Consider the following 18,212-nt stretch of genomic DNA (forward strand, 5'->3'; position numbering starts at 1 on the left):
TCAGCATTCAGCTGGTTGTGCTCCTGGACTGTGACCTTCACATGCATTTCCAGCTTTTCCCCTACCTATGGAAGAAAGCCAGGCTAGAAGGGCCTGTGTTTAGGTAATTTCTATTTCCCCAAGTCAGTGTTTTCCCCTTCCTGGGAAGGGGTGCTCCGGATAATTTTTAAATGCTTACTCTGAGGCTATTTTACATGGTTACCTTTTTCATCCAAGTTCCAAACTTTTCTCTGAGAACTTTTTTCATCATGAGAACTTTGTGGGGCCCAGGAAGTAAGATCCATGGAAGAGCAGGCCCCTGGACTGGCCCTCAGGAGAGTCTCACTGCTGCAGTGCCCATACCTAACTTCCAGCTCTGGGCCAAGCTGACCCTGGAAGCACTAGCCCTGGCTCAGAGGCTTCAGGACATCAGTCTGGGTCTGCTGTCTGTCAGTTTGTGTGGCAGGAGTCGGCCCAGTTACCTCCATTATTATGGACCTCACAAGAGTCATTCATTCCGTATTTATTTGAGTCTTATTTTTTTTCCTGTTGGGAGGATGGGAAGAATGACTTCCATGCTCTTCCTAAGTGGGCCTGGAAGCTATCAGCTGAATGCCCCAAGAGCTATTTTTCAAATGTGAAACCTGACACGACCTCAGTTTATTGGGGTGTTCCACTTGATAGTAGACCCCGGCTACCAGAGAATTCTGGGGGTCTTGAAGAGTCCCGGGCTGTGGCGTCTGGTTTTGATCCCACCTCAGTCCTTTACTAATTGTGTCAACCCAGCAGATGGGCTTTATTTCTGGGCTTCATTTATCATATTCATATGAGAGACTGTGGTAGTGCCAGTTGGGGTTTTGGTGAAGTTTAAATGACTTAGACACAGAAAAGAATCTCAGAGCAGAGCAGCCCACCAACAACAGATTTAATGATCATTTTTACTAACAAGTGGGAGGCAAAGAAATAATAGTGTGACATTTGTCCCAGGACAAATGGGATTTCAAATCAGCTACACTTGCTTTTGATTCCTAGCTTCAGGTAACATTGCATATTGAATCGACCCTAATAATTCTTAGGCTGGGTTGGTCACAAAGACTTAAATGCTTTGTTATGTAAAGAGCAGAACACAGTGCCTACAGCTCAGTTTTCCCACCAAAACTTCTACTTATCCTTACAGCAGTAAATCACGAATAAACTTTTGCCTCTGTTGGGCTGTATCGGTTCATCCTCAGACTGGCCTTGGTGTGGTGTTGAGGTGGATGACCAGTTCACAGCGGCCACCAGACTGCCAGAACGTATTCTTGACTTTATTCTTATGACATTTCAGATTGGACAGTACGATGATCACCAGTGGAAATCTGCTTGTGACACATGTGTTTATAAACTCAGCACATATTCAGTGAGTCCCTCTGCTATGAATGCTGAATTGTGATATAAAAAGTGACGTTTTCTGTTCTTAACAACAGTTTTGATTGAGATATGAGGTATCCCCCCGCCCAAAGCTCATATGTGAGAAAATGCTAGAAAGTTTAGAGGTGAACCAGTTGAGCTATAAAAGATTTCACCTCTCCAGGGCATGAATCCCAAGTAGGGATTAAGGCGTGGTAACCACAGGCAGGAAGGGTGTGGCTGGAGGAGGTGGCTATGGGAGGCCTTCCTTAGGGTATATATTCTGTTCTTGTTGAGAAGAGGCCTCTCTCTGCTTCTTGATGCCATGTCCCTACCTGCTGTCCTCCTCCACACCTATCCACCACCCTGTTCTGCCTCACCTCAGGCCTAGAGCAATGGGATCAGCTGTCTGTGGACTGAGACGTCTGAAACCGTTAGCCCCCAATAACCTTTTACTCCTCTAAAATTGTTCTTGTCAGGTCTTTTGGTCACAGCCACAAAAAAAGCCAACCAAAACAATAAGTCAGTGAATTATTTCTGCATATTTAACAAAGCAAGTTTTCCCTACTCTCAAAATTTAGTGAACTGGAGGTAAAGAAGCAAGTCTTTTTTTTATTGAGTCCTTTCAATACTTGTCCTAAAAGATAGGTCCATACGAAATTTCAGAGAGATGGTATATTTGTGGAGTAAACAACGGATGATTAAAATAATTGGTTTTGTGAGAGTCCAGTGACTCCAGTGTTCTCGCCTGTCACCTGTACACCTTCACTGAAAATGTAGGGCCTTCGTGGTCACACAACAGTGTGTATCTGATGTCACCCAATTCACAAAGAAGTAGGGTGATGCATATTTCTTAAGTCTTTTATTGTGGTAGAAATGCATGACATAAAGTCACCCTATTTACCATTGCTAAGTATATCATTTGTTAGTGTGGAGTATACGTACATTGGTTATAGCCAGTCTTCAGAACACTTTCATCTTGCAAAAGTGAAACTCTATTCTCAAACAAAAGCCACCCAATGGCCCCTCCCCGAGTCCCTGGAAACCACCATTGTACTCTCTCTTCTATGATCTGACTATTTACTCTTGATACCTCAGATTAGTGAAATCACACAGTATTCGTATTTTAGCACAATGTTGTGAAGTTGATGCATTTCCTTTTAAAGGCTGAATAATATTATGTTGTATGAACATACCACATTTTGTTCACTTGTCCACTGACACACACTGGGATTGCTACCACTTACTGGTTATTGAGGTCGTAGATATGCAGAGGTTACTTAGTGATTCTTCTTTTAAGCATTTTGGATATTTACTAGAATTGGAATTTCTGGGTCACATGGAAATCCTATTTTTAGTTTTTGGAGAAAATGTCCTGCTCTTTTCCACCGTGGCTGCACCATTTTATACCCGGAGAGTTCCAGGCTCTCCGCCTCTGCACCAGCATCTCTTCCGGCTCTGAGGGTGGCCGTCCTAATGAGTACGAGCTGTAGCACCCTCTGGTTTCGCTTTCCATTTCCCTAATGGTTGGTGATGCTTGGGATCTGTTCCTAGGTTTTGGCCATGGGTTTATCACTCTTGGAGAAATAATTTGTACTTTACAAAGAAAGCATAAATTTGTTATACTAATGAAATGTGCAGATTATCATCATTTTCCTGCAAGCTGACTTATTTCTTACAGTTTTATACACCAATCCCTATAAGTAAGTTTCTTTTAAGAGTAGGTAAGTTTCTGTGTTATCTTTTCCTACTTCTCAATATTTGTTTGGATTTTTAATACTATTGATTAGCACTCTTTTATATGATTTCTGAGGATTCAATTATTGATTGATTGATTTGCAGTACTGAAGGTGAAACCCAGGACCTCACGCATGCTAGGCAGGCATGGTCGCACTGAGGCACTTTCCCAGCTCTGAAAATATTTTTTAAGAAAAATTTGAAAGGATAGAATTGAACTCTACTCAGGTTGGAAGATGAATAAACTTTTATTCTGTTTTTGTTGTTTCTAAAGTGTTTAATTTTTATTTAATACTTATTTATTTATTTAGTAGTACTGGGGATTGAGTCTGGGGTGCTCTATCACACATGAGGAATGAGCTACATCCCCACCCATTTTTATTTTTTATTTTATTTTTTTATTTTGAGAGAGGACCTCGAAGTTGCCCAGGCTGACCTCAAACTTGTGATCCTCCTGCCTTGGCCTCCTAAGTAGCCAGGATTACAAGCATGCATCTAATTTTTAAATATTATCAGATAAAATTATGTTAATTTATCAGGTAGGACCTTATGTTCTGAGGCATGCGTTCATCATACAATGTGCACATGCAATTCCCAAAGCATTACCAGACTTAAAATTTTTAAAGGTATAATAATCAGTGTATCAACATAACAATTATTTTTAATATCTTTTGCAGTTAGAAATAGAGACATAATTTTCACCTGAAGGTACTTATTGACTTCTCTTGGCACCATGCCATTAAGAAATGTTTCTTACTTTTAAATTTTTATTTTATAATGATAACAAATATTATTAAATGAAAGAGGTGGATATAAATTATTACCTACATTGTATCAAGCACTATGGATACAGCAATGAGCAATGCAGATATGGTCTCAGCTTTACAGAAATTCACTCCACCTCAACAAGATTATATAAAATGTAGATATATGGATATAATTAGTATTTCATGGAATATGTGAAAGATCTGAATTCAGAGACTACCTCAATCTGTGAACATAAAAAAAAAACAAGAGTACTAAGGGAATGTAAGTCTCACAGCCCAGTTTACATGAATTCAAAGAGGATGAACATTTGCAGTTCTCTTGCTGCTTGCTCCCCAGGATGAGGTGCTGTAATGTGCACCTGAGCTACGGGTCAGGACCCACTTAGATAAAACCAGCGCCCCCATGAAGATCATCCATCTTCTCTCATCTACATCACAAATGCACATCGAAGCCACAGTTTCTTATATCTCTTAATGCCGCGTCCGGCTAACGGGAACCGAGTCCGGCGAGAGACGTCGAGGTTAAAAAATAAAAAAAAAAAATCACAGGACACCAAGGTTCTTCATCCAGGAGGAGGCATGTGTGCCGTTTATTATCCAAGTTTGTTCCCTTATATACTTTCTATAACTGCAGTGGAAATTTAGCCAAAACAGAGGAGGAATAACACCTGCTACTCTTGGGTTACCGTGACCGTCCCTTATCAGAAAGCTCCGAGAAGGCCAAGATGTTCCCAAAAAGGCATATATGTCTGAGGCAGATAAACATGAAACCGCAAGCCTGCTTCACGACCCTGTGAGCTGGCCACTTTGACATGCAGAACAAGAAACTCGGGGCTGAGCCCCAGGGGCCAGGGAAGGCCTGCCACCAGCATCTTAATAGTAAGAAACAGTAACCGGAATCTGAGATTCTTTCAGAATACAAGCCAGGCATCAAAAGTCCCCTGACTTAATAAATTGATAGGCCGAGGACTTAGGCTAGGTGTAGGTCTTGGCAAGACTGTAGATGAATCACTTCTTCATCTGATGTGAAAATATATATTAATTCAGTCATTAGATGTCAGGGTTAAAGCTGATTTCTAGGAACACCAAATGTTCTGTATAATGTCATGATGTTTATAAAGGAGTCAAAGGCAGTGTGCTACAGGCCCCTGATGTTAAGGACCCAACCCAGTGTACAAGTTCAGAGACACTTTTACAAAAAGCACTTTTGCTGATTCTTCAAGAGTTTATAGGATATACAAGAGTGGGAAAGGACTGGATATAGGTTACAGACAGATGTGTACCCTTAGTTGAACAACAACAATAAAAACTTTTCCTAATGATGCATAACATTTTACCCAATTACACCCAACACAAGAGTGATGGGAGGAGAAACAACTGGCTTGTGAATGGCAGCCGCATTACAACATCTTCAGTGTCTGCCGGGACCTTATTGCCTTAGGACCCTTGGTGTTAAAACGTAAGTACTTTTCGATCATGCTGCGTGCTCCAAAGCTTACTTTCTTAGCATTCGTGCTGCAATTCTCTGAGTACAATACAATTCAAAATTTTGCCACCTGCATCATGGTAATACCCCAAAGAGAACATTGACCACAGAAGAGGGTCTAACTAGCCAACAAAAAGATATGGCACAACCAGTTGCCCTAGCTAGATGCTGTGATCAGCCACCTCGACAGTGGCATGAAGAGCACATCTGCATGTGGAGGGGAGGGGAGTGCTGTGTCATGGGCTCACCCACACGGTCAGTCAGGAACAAAGCTGACCTGTACACTGCTCTTGTCCAACACCCACTCTCGCAGAAGCAAAACCATCACAGAGCCCACAATAAAGCATGGTGCCTTAAGGAGATCAGTCAACTCCCAGATGGAAGCTGATGACGGTTTGGTCCCTTCTTTCTTGGAAGAGGCCAGCATTTCATTCTGAGAGTCCATACTTCAGGAATCCGCTTTCCAGCATCCCGATTCTGAATGGGTCAGCTGTGGCATCAGGGCAGACTAGGGAGCTCACTCCACAGTGAAGCCAGAGTGAGAGCAGGCCCAGACCCAGAACTCACTGTTGTCTCACATGCTGGGTCACTTGAAACCCACTTACTAGATCAGGGTCATGGCCTGCGGCAATGTGGAGGACAGACTCTGTGAAAATAGTGTCATCCTAGAGGACACAGTGCAGATCTTCAATAAATAATCCTCCATGGCTTTATCCCCCACAGAGAAAGATCCTCTGGGTCTAGAAACCCGAGAGGTCAAAGTAGTGGTGGATCTATTCACCATAACTCACAGAGTCACCAGAGGAAGGGATTTTTTCTCATCCTTGAAGTTCTGGGATCTGAACAATTAGAGATTTTGGCCCTCAGTGGGTGTATTTTCAGTAGGGGACATAACAAGAATTCCATTATATTGAAAGTTTTAACTTCCATTTGGGCACAATGGGCCCTTGTGTGCCCAGGAATCTAAAAGTGAATCGTCATTATCTTGATAAGAATCAATAAGATGAGAGAAAGATGCTGTTATGAATTGGGGTGGGAAGAAATGAGTTTGTGTTTGAGTCAATGTTTTCACCACTGTGACCGAAACAACGGACAAGAACAACATAGAGGAAGGAAAGTTGATTTGGGGCTCAAGGTTTCAGAAGTCTCCGTCCACAGACAGCTGACTCCGTGGCTCTGGGCCCGAGGTGCGGCAGCACACGTGGAGGAAAGCTGCTCGTGGTGGGTCAGGAAGGAGAGGGGGGTGGGTGAGGGAAGGGGCGGTAGGGAAGCAGAAGCATTTAAGGGCATGCTCCCAGTGACACCCCTGTTCCAGCCTCACCTTGCCTGCTTAGAGTCACCACCCAGTCAGTCTGTTCAAACTAGGGTCAATTGACCAGGTTTCAGCTCTCATAATCTAATAATTTTATTTCTGAACATTGCTGCATTCACAGAAGGTTTTGAGGATCCTTCATATCTGAGTACCATAGTGTGAAGACAGGTGATCCACTTGGACACATCTTGGTACTGTCTTGCCCAACTGTGGCTTTAAATGGGCAGTGATAGTGACATTGGCTTGACAAGGTGTTTGACGTAGAGACTCAGAATTCTCGGGAATGTGAATTAGGGTCCTACTAGCAGATAATTCTACGAGGCCAGCAAAGATCAGTAGCTTAGATGAAGGAATGCCTAGAACAGGTAGTGAGGTGGGAAATGATGAGTGTCGTTGGCAGTGGGAACTGCAGTTCATTCTACCACCCTCTTTTTTCTGCACTTACAATCAGGGATGGAGGCCCATTATAATCCTGGAGGAGATCTTTCCCAAATGTAGAAGGAAAAGTGGGTCAAAGTAACCTGTAAACACACAGATATGCCATCTGAACTTCCTTCAGGGAGGGTTCAGCCATGGGGAGCGAGGTTCATGCTCAGCCATAGGGAGTGAGGTCACAGGAAGCCTCCACCAGCCAGGGTTGGCCTAGGCTCTGGACAGCTGCTTCACTCCACAGTGTACACTTTCTGGAACTACCCTCCTGCAGGCACCAAGAAAGACAAGAGTGTCTCATGTGAGAAACACTGATGGGAAATCTTTGACCTGGTCCCATAAGGTGGCCCCCAGCTCCGATGGCCCTGACATGCAGCCCAGACTGACTTCCCAGTCTCACTCCCTCCTTCCATCCAAGACATTGAGCCCCAGTAAATATTTCCATCCAAGGTCCATCTCATCATCTGCTTCCTGACGACTCAATGTGCAAGACTGCTGGTTTTGAGTGAGGCATGGAGAAAGAGAAAGCTCTGTGAATGTTCAGCCAATAGTTAGAGCTGTAGTGTCACTTGGGCCAGGTGACAAAGCAGTCCAAGGAGGATAGAGGTGATTCAATGGCAGATAAAGGTTCTGGGTGGTGTTTACTGAAATCTCCAACAGTAGAGTCAACATCTCATTCTCAGGTTCTAGAGAAAGGCCATTTGACATTATAGCATGGGACCACTTGCTATTTAACAGGGTGCTACTGGGGGCCCTCAAAAAAGTATGACTGTCTGACTGAAATATATGGTGACCAGAGAACTGGAGTTTCTCATCATGAGCTGAAAAACTGTTAGATCTATGGAAATACTAGACTGGGCAGACAGAGAAACATTCCATTATATGATAAACATAATAGCTGGGGTGAGTTCCAAACAAATCTAGAGGTCACTAGTAAATTGCATGCACAGGTGGCCTAGCACCCCATGATGACTATGTAGTTATATTGACTCTTTGCTCTTAATTTACAACTGTGGCCTCATCAAGGGTCACAGACAACCAAGTAACAAAGGGAGCTCAATTGTCTAATACACTTTTGTTTACAGAAAATGAACTGCTCTCTCCGTGGCCCCACTCATGCTGCCTGTGAATGAGGGAGATGTTCCCAGGTGCACAGCAGTGACCAGCACATCCTGGTTTTCACCTGTCAGTTTTCTCTGTTGAAATGGAAGGTAAAGGAGTACATAGGCCCCTGGGTGGTGGTTGGTCAGTATCCTGGAGGAAGCGAGTTTGGGTAAGAGACAACGTGTGATGAGGGATCTTCTATCTCAAGAACCAGTGAGCCCTTTGGTGGCAGGCTGATCATGGCAGGTGACTATATCTTCAGGGAGGTAGTGATTCAGCTCCACAGTAACTGGTACCTGTTCCAGATGTTTCCTGCCCATTACATGCTTATAGTAACATCACGTGAAACTTACAAAGGCAGATTTAACAACACAGGCCCCCACACAGCCCGGCTTTAGACCAAGGTGTATTGGGTGCAAGCAAGACCCATATGTACATCACCCAGAACAACCCACCTAGTGCAGAAGAGCCATCTCAACTGGAGCTGGGCTGTGGGTTGGCAACAAACACCTTGCAGAGCAGGAGTGCTGTCCTTACACACTCAGCATCAGGGCAGAGACTGGAACTTTCCCAAACACGCCCCGTTTATAGTGTATCCCAGTGGCTGGAATACATGAGTCTGACAACCGAAGCCTGTAGGTACAATGGACCCACTACCATTGTTCACACTCACACACGTGATCAGTGGTCTATCTGTGCAAGAAGAAATCTTGCTTCCTGGGGGTGGGGGGAAGGGGGGGAATAATGCGGTGGTGACAATAAGAGCTGGCTAAAGTTGAAGATACAGGAACTGCATGCTTTCTAGTGGGCTTCTTATGCTAATGTACAAAAAGGGGGGAGAAAGGGATCTCAATGTGATAGCGGTTACTTGATTACAAGGATAAGCTGACAAGGAACTGTCCTGATGATCGTGGGGGGAAAGGGCTACTCACAGTGTGGGTAGGAAGAGCTATATCAAGGCGATTCTTGGTGTTTTAAGCCCAATGATAACCAGAAATTGACACTGCCAAGACCTTCGCCGGACACACCTAAGTTCGCTAATGGTTCCTCCTAGGTCACCATGCAAGAACAAGGAGCCGAGAGAAGGTGAGCAAAAAGGAGAATGAGGGGGTAGAAGAGAAATAGTGGTCCGTTCGGAGAAAGGGAGGGCCATAGTGCAGGACATGGGCCCTACTAATACCCTCCTCTTGTCCCTGGAAGCAGGTCACCAGCGAAGGGCCCGTTGCCAGACTGAGGTGTGGGTGTGGGCTGAATCGGGAGCCACTGCTGGGTTGGAGTGCAAGGGAACCTCCTGCGCTTCACCTGCTCCTCTCGGTTGAGCAGATGTTTTTTGCTTGTCTGTTTCATTACTTATTTCTAAAACTATGAGAAGACAAGGTAATGCTTATAGGTACAAAATGGAAATGTATTTCCATGATGTCTTGTGCAAGATTTTGAGCATTTTCAAAATGATAAACAGTTAGTTATTTGTATGGATTCAAAACTTGTGAGGAAATTATTTTATCACAAGAATCAAATATAAACACTCATAAAAATCAGAAAACCTGGATAGGACTCTCTTGAATAAGCAGCCATTGATTTTACTCCTAGAACATAAAATTTAGTAATAAATGTAAACTGATCAGACAGTGACTTCTGATAGCTCAGGTTTTCCGTTCATCTGCCCCTGACCATTGGGGGGCATCGGTAGTACCAGTCCAGGGTCACCTTCAGACATCCATGTGCGTTTTCTGGCTGGTGTTAGGCAAGTTTGAAAGCTGCCCACCTGCATCTATTGGGAAGAATCTGGGGCCATGAGCTGGGTGACTTCACTATCTTTTCCAGCAAACCCTGCACCTTTAAGGACGATTAAAGTCCTAGCTTTGAACACATTGCGAAGCTCTGATTTAAGGTCTGCTCTAAGCCCTTATATTACAGGAGAACCACCTGTGGGGAGATAATTGGTTCAGGTCCTCCAGCTGAGATCATGGTCAGAGGCGCGATGCCTGCCAGAGCCCTCGGAAAAACAACGTGTCCACACATCGCCCCACCCCTCACCACAGCAAAAAAAAAAAAAAACAGGCAGTCCAGGACTAGCATCTTTCCACCTTTCCCAAAAGTCAGAGCAATAGCCAGGATTCCGCACGGACTGGACTGTTAAGTTTCAGGTCTGAAGGCACACAGAAATGGCACGGGCCAGAGGTGAAATACAGCATCCTGCAACCCAGTTTAAAAGGTGATTTTTCTTGTGGCCTTTTTCTTGTTCCAGAGGTTACCGTGATTAAATTCAAAAACATCCTGAAGTATAACTGCCAAGATACTTTAAAGCAGATCCTTGAGGACACTGGGGGACATCTTCATTTCTCTGAGATCAAAACTTGAATTAGAGGGGCTGGGGTTGTGGCTCAGAGGTAGTGTGCCTGCCTAGCATGCATGAGGCACTGGGGTCAATCCTTAGCACCACATGAAAATAAGAATAAGATATTGTGTCCCCCTATAACTAAGAAATAAATATTTAAAAAAAAACTTGAATTAGAAACAAAACCAGTCTTCTCTTCCAAGATACTGTAGAATTTAACATATTGTTGAAATTTACTGGGGATGTTTTTCCACATGTCAATAGACCCTGTAAAATGTTATCATTGTAATTATAATTTTTTTAAAAGAAAGGCATAGGGTGTCAGATTAAACATTGCAGATGTTGTTTTAAAATCCATGGTCATCATTAAATCATTCTGACCTGATTTTACCTAAACACTTTTTTAATATAATAAGCACCACTCCACAGAATAGCTAGAGCCTTAATAGTAAAAGGAAACCACCTGTACAGATCTACCACGATACATAACCTCTCACTCTTTCAGGTGGGATAAATATCATCCAACATCCATCCTTTGCTTTCATTTTTTAAAACAGCTTGAGATGTAATTGGCATAAAATCAGCTGCACATGTTTAAAGATGAAATTTGACGAGATCTGACATTTGCGTAGGTTCATGCACCTATATGCATGGATGCATATAAATGGAAAAATCATCAGCAGCACAAGCAAGATGGCGACCAGACCCACCTCTGCAAACAGCTCCTTGTGCCCACTGTGATTTCAGGAGCCCTCCTACCTTCTCCACCTGTCCCTTCCTCTATCTCATGCAGTCACCCATCTGTTTCCTGCTGTTATAGATTAGCTCACGTTTTCCAGAATTTAAATAGAAACACAAAAGATGTATTGTGGTTTTCTTCAGGCTCCTTTTTACTCAGAATGATGCTTTTGGGATCAACCCATGCAGTGCATGGGTGATCTTTTTGTTTCTGAATAGGATTCCAAGATACAGACTGGCTTCAATTCCTTTATCCATTCACTTGTTGATGGACATTCAAGTTGTTTCCAGTTTTTGATAATTTTAACTAAAAATGCTTTAACATTTGTCTTCAAGTACTTGTATGACCAGATGTTTTCATTTCTGTTGGGAATTTTCCAGAGATGGAATATGTAGGTTGTATGGTTGATAGATTAATATTTTTTTAAAAGTCAAACTATTATCTGAAATGTATGAAATTACATATCCCTCAACAGTGTCTGAGACTTCCAGCTAATATACATTCTCGCCTGCCTTTGCTATGATCATGTATTATTTTGAAAGATTCTATCACATTTTTAGTGATATATTATTGTACTTTTAATTGGTCTTTACCTAATGACTAAATGATGTGGAACATTTCCATGTACTTCTTTGCTATCTGTATGTCAATTTGGTGAAATGTTGGTTCAGATCTTTACTATTTAGATATTAAGCTGTTCGTTTTCTTAGTATTGAGTTTTGAGAGCAACACGTGCCCCTTGCAAATCTTCTGTCATTTGTATTATTTTCGAATATTTTCCCCCATGCTTTGGATTGTCATTTTATTTTCTTGATAGTCTAAAGAGCAAAAATTCTTAATTCTAATAAATTTTAATGAATGAATCAATTTGTTGTTTATGGCTAATTCTTTTGGCTGTGGTCTAGAAAATCTTTGCATAACCCAAGATTTTCATCTGTGTTCCTTTCCTAAAAGTTTGAGAGATTCAAGTTCCCATTTATGTCTATAATCCAATTTAATTTACTTTTTTATATGGTCAAAAGTCAGATCAAAGATTTAAGCGGATGTCTAATTTTTCCATCACCATTTAAAAATATTTTTCCCAGGAATATACATTTGTAATTTGTCAGAAATCAGTTTACTATATAAATTTCTGGGGACTATATTGTTTTGTCTATCTTGATAACAATACTAAACTTACCTGATTATTCCAACTTTATATTAAGACTTGCAGTCAGGTATTTCTAGTTTTTAAGCTTTTTAAAATCTTTTTGATGTTATTTAAAGACATCTAGGGTCTTTGAATCTCCATATGAATTATTTTTGATAATAAAATAATAAAATTTCTACAAATAAAATTACTGATAGTTTGATTTGGATTGCTTTGACCTTTAAATTCTAATAAGGAGAATTCACAACTTAACAATATTAAATTTACTGTTTATGAACACAACACTCCATTTATTTCATTCTTTACTTTCTCATCAATATTTTTTTTTAGTTTTCACATCATTCCAGTTTTATTTCTGTATTATTCACATATGTGCATTACATATAGTATTTTAAACATATTTTAAATGTGTTTTTAAAAATTAAACTTCTGGTTTTCTGTTATTCCTGTTTTCTCACTTTAGGGATAAAGTATTTAATATTTTTTTTCATTAAATTTGAGGTCAGCTGAAGGTTTTTCATAAATACTTTTTATGAGGCAGAAGTTTTATTTTTTTTTCAAAATCAGAAATGGGTGTGTGATCTTGTGAGATGCTCTTTAGCATGTGCATAGAGAATCACACCGATGCCTTGTGAGTCGTCACCGTGGCCATCTGAGGACGTTAATTCAGTTTTGCTTCCTTCTCTGTCAGTCCCTGCCCTTGTCATCCTCCGACATCTATCTCCTGCTCCTCACTCTGTGTGTGTGTGTGTGTGCTTGCATGAGTGTGTGATCTGATGTGCAAAAATTGTGTCAAAGCCTATATCCATGGAGACTCTGATTTTCTTGTAATGTCTCCAGTTTTATTATTATTGCATCTATAAATGTTTGGTAAAACACACCACTGGGTATGTCTGGGCCTAGTTTTCTGTGGAACACTCCTGACTGCATATACAATTTCCCTATTAAACACGGGGCTGTACAAATGATCTTCATCAGTAAATGTGCTTCAAGAAATTTGACTTTTTGTAAATTTTAAAATTTTTTGGCCTAAGATTTTTCATAAAAACCCCTGGTTGCTCTTTGAAAACCTGCAGACTGTATGGTGACAGAACGTTTTTATTTCCTGAAATTGGCAATTTTTACCATTTTGCCTGGTCAGTTTGGTTACAAGTTTATCATTTGTGTTCATCCTCTCAACTAAGAAGCTCTTGGCTTCTCTTTTTTCCCTGCTTCTGTTTTATTATTTATGATCTGATGTGGGGCTGTTTCATCACTTCCAGGAATATCAGCTTAACCTTGCTCCTGTTTTTCTATTTACTTAAAATGGAAACTGAGATAACTGTCTTGGTATTTATTTTCTTTCTATAATATAAGAACATAAAGCTTCCTTGAACTATTTTCTTAGTAGAATCTAACATTTTGATGTATTGTGTCTTCATTTTCATTCAATACATATTTTCTATTTTCATTTCTTCTTTGCCACATGAGTTACTTAGCATTATTCCTTAGTTTCAAATTGTCTTGGTGATAATTCAATATCTTTCTGTTCCTTTTTTAAAAATATTACTTAGTATAGTTAGAAAAAAAAAGCTTTCAGATATGACCTGAATAATGTAAAAAGTGATAAAACTTGTTTATAGTCCAGAATACGATCTTTTTAGTAAATATTCAGTGTTCACTTGAAAATAATGGGTGGAATATTTTGTAAATATCAACTCAATTTGTTTGATTGAATTAAACTGAGTAGAACATTTTATAAATATTGACTCAATTTGATTGATACTATTCCACTTATCCACATTCTTATTGATCTTTCTATCAACTTGATTAATCATGTATTGAAAGAAGTGCATTAAAAATTTGGATTGTATTTGTGAAGGTTTCTATTTCCTTGCTGCTTATATTGGCTTTTAATTTATATAAGATCTATTACTAGTTCATAAGCATTCAGAACTTTTATATCTTCTGATAGACATCATTATAACATAATTTTTTAATTCTTTACTGTGAAATATAACTTATGGCAATATCATCCTTTTACCTTCTTTGATCAGGTTAAGAAGGCATCTGTTTCCATTGTTAAGCATCAATTTACTTGTGCATTTATATTTTCAGTGGATTTATTGAGTCTCCCTTTATTACTTAATCTGATAATCCCTTTCTTTTAATTGGGAAGCTTATGCCATTTACTTTTAGTTTAATTTGAATACTATTGTTTTTAATGAAATTTTGATGAAGTTCAGTTGTCATTTTCTCCTTTAATGAATCATTTTTTGTTTTTTTCTTTTTTGGTGTCAAATATGAGAATTTCTTGCTAACACTGAATTCTGAAGAGTACCTGTCTCTTTCTCAAAGTTTATAGTTTTATATTTTTGTATTTCCTTCTGCAATTCATATTTAGTTAATTTTTGCAAACTGTGAAACTTTGGCTGGGGGTCATTTTTTTTTATACAGAGGAACAATTGCTTTAACACCATTTGATGAAAAGACCATGCAACCTCAATTGGATCACATTTACATTTTTGTTAAAATTTAGTGGAACTGCATGACATGGGCATAAACAGACATACAGACCAATGTGACAGGATAGAGAGCCTAGAGTTAAACTCACACATTTACAGCCAACTGACTCTACAAAGATGCTGAGAACATGCTTTGGAGAAAAGATAGTAATTGTAATAAGTGGCATTGGGAAATTGACTCTTTAAATGAAGAAAAACAATATTATGCCTTATTTCTTAGCAGTTATAAAAATTGACTTAAAATGAATGAAAGACTTAAATATAAGACTGGAAACTCTTAAAATATTAGAGAAAAACATAAGGTAAAGTTTTCAAGTTTTTAAAGGTAAATATTTGTGGACAAGACCTTCAAAAGCATAGGAAACAAATGTAAAACCAAAAAATGGGATTTTATCAAATTGAAAATAATTCACATTTATTCCTGATATGTCATTGTTTTCTGAGCATACACTTATTGGTGTGGAGTACTGCAGTTTGGCCTAAGACACTGAGGATAATGAAGAGTTCTATCATCAGGTTATCAATGAAGTGACTAAATATCGATTGAGTCAGTTGAGAAAGTTTATTTGGGGTAAGAAATTTGTCATTTGTTCATTCAATAACTTAATATACTCCCTCATGATTGGTTGTGTTTCCCCTTCTGTTCAGAGGTGAGCAAAGGAGTGGAGTGTTATTAAAGGTGTTTGAAGCTTGGGGAATATCTTATTCCTCTTTCTTACTGGGTTTCAAGCACCATGACAGATTGAATGGAGATGGCCTTTTGTTTTAACAGTCACATAACACATATAACATATAAATTTAAAATTTTTTTATGTAAAAGTAAAAACAATGGGTGCTGGAGATGTAGCTCTGGGGTCTTGGGTTCAATCCCTACTTCTTCAAAAATAAGTAAGAAAATAAAATTTAAAAAATAGCATTATGCATATGGTAGGAATATACATGTATAGAAATATAGAATAACTCTTAAATTATCTGGTACAACCCCTTTATTTTATTGTTGATATGATTTGCTAAGTTTCAGATGACTTAAGAAAAATTGATCATACAGTGGATTTAATCTTCAACTCCATCATTATTTTTCTGGTGTTTCCATGGGTGGTTAACTTAGTCTCTTTATGACTCAGTGTTCTTATCTATGAAATAGGGATATAATTGTTGGGAAGACTGGTACTAAGTGGAATGTACTAGCACAAGGCTAACATTACATAAGCATTAATGACTAAAAATGAGCTACTAGCAGAGCAACACCACGATCTGAACTAATCTGATTCAGCCTCACAGGAAGAAACTGCCTTCAAATCCATTTGCAAACATGAAGAAATATTGATAATAATAACTTCTTATATTAGGTGACATGTATTGGATCAGTTAATTCATCAGTGCTCCTCATTATCTGCTTCCCCTTCTTGTGGGAGAATCATACCTCCCACAACATGGAAATCAGATTTGAGCACATGATTTATTCTGTGAAATGCTAGAGCATCTGAAATATGCAGCTTTCTACAAGAGACCATAGGAACAATTCTGTAGTTTCCTCATTTTCCCCTCCATAAAGCCAGCATTCTCCAGTAGGGGCTGGACTTTACAGATTCACAGAAGAGGATTTGTGGAGCAGAACTTCCGTTTACCACGATGGGCATGACGGTGGTCAGGAAAAACCATCGTTGTTGTAAACTACTGAGACTTGGGAGACTTTGTGAGTACAGAATACCATAGTCAAAGCTGATTAATACAGAGAACTGTGCATATTTCTGTGAATTAATGTGTGAATCAGGGCTGTCCAAAGAACATAACCAATTCTACATACAAAAGTCTGAATTGGCTAATCCATTTATGGAGGCTGCAAAGTCTAGACCCAGAGTCCACTCCCTGTCTGAAGGTCTGAGTCTCAGAACAGAGCATTGATGTCACAGCTCAGAGACAGACAGGCAGACAGAAAGCATTCTTTCTTACTGAGTCTTTTCAGACCTTCCATGAATTAGATGAGGTCCCCCCAAGAGAGATGGCAAAGTGCTTTATTCAGTCTATAGATTCAAATGTTGATCTCACCCAGATAAATCCTAACAAATAACATCAGAAATAACATTGAATGAAACATCTGGGCATCCTGTGGCCCAGTCAGGTCAACAAAGTGAATCTTCCCCGTTGTGCGGCTCTTTTTTCCTAAGCCATCATTATCTACCAAAACCTGCCAAATGTATACTTGAATGTGATGCATTTTATTTGGAAGGTTGAATTTAAAGGGCTAATCTTCTGTATTTAAGGGAAAGTATGAATGAGTAATCCTTTTTTCAGTTTTTATTCCAGATGTTTGGCAACATGCAAACAGAATAGAACGTAAATGATTTTGAAATGTAATTAGACCAGAATTTTAAACTCAAACAGGAAAACTATTTTAAAATAAGAGGACTATGAATTGTTTTCCTGAAGGTGTCTGGTTATTCTTTCACTAGGAAGTTTTCTGTCTATCACTGGACCTGAACAAATCCACTCAATGTTAGGTAGACAGAAATATGAGTCACACAATAAGTAACAATGGAAATGCCTGTTCTGAGGTTTTTGCAGCAATATTAGTTAATAAAAAACAAGATGGATATATTATTGATAGAAGTGTTTGGAGATAATAATGATACTCATGAAAATTATAATCATCAGAAACATACATGAAATTTTGTACAGATTTTCAATGGAAATTAGCCTTTAGAAAATGATGTTTATTAGGTTTGGGGTTTTTTGATAAGGACCGGACATTGTAACTTTCAGAATAAAATGTTTTAAGAAGGTGCCAACTGAGTGAAAGGTGGAAGATTCAGCCTCTAGCTACCTGGGTGGACATGTCCGTGGCCTGAACACATGACATAGAGCAGAACACGAGGGTAGCTGGATCTAGGAGCCTGGAGGCCGGGGTAGGTGATGGAGTCAGGGACAAGGAGAGCCAGTTCACTGACTCCTGCTTTGGGCTGAGATGGGAGCCACTGCAGGAATTCAGACAGAGGAGAGACACAGGTATGACTTTTCTTTATAAAAGAGCATGCCAGCCATTATATAGAAGGGTTATTCCAAAGGTGGGTAGGCAGGAAAGAGCCTAGAAAGGTAGTGCTAGGAGAGAAGGCAAGAGGTCCCAGGGCAGCACACTGGGAAGGTGGACCGGAATTGCCAACATATTGGATACAGGGTATGCACGAACAAGAGGAGCTAAGAATAACCCCAAGATTTTCACAGGGAGCACCTGGGAAGATGGAGGTGCCATGGAATGAGCTTGGGGGTGCGTGTGCAGT

This window comes from Urocitellus parryii, chromosome 8, assembly GCF_045843805.1.
Source record: "Urocitellus parryii isolate mUroPar1 chromosome 8, mUroPar1.hap1, whole genome shotgun sequence".
Classification (NCBI taxonomy): domain Eukaryota; kingdom Metazoa; phylum Chordata; class Mammalia; order Rodentia; family Sciuridae; genus Urocitellus; species Urocitellus parryii.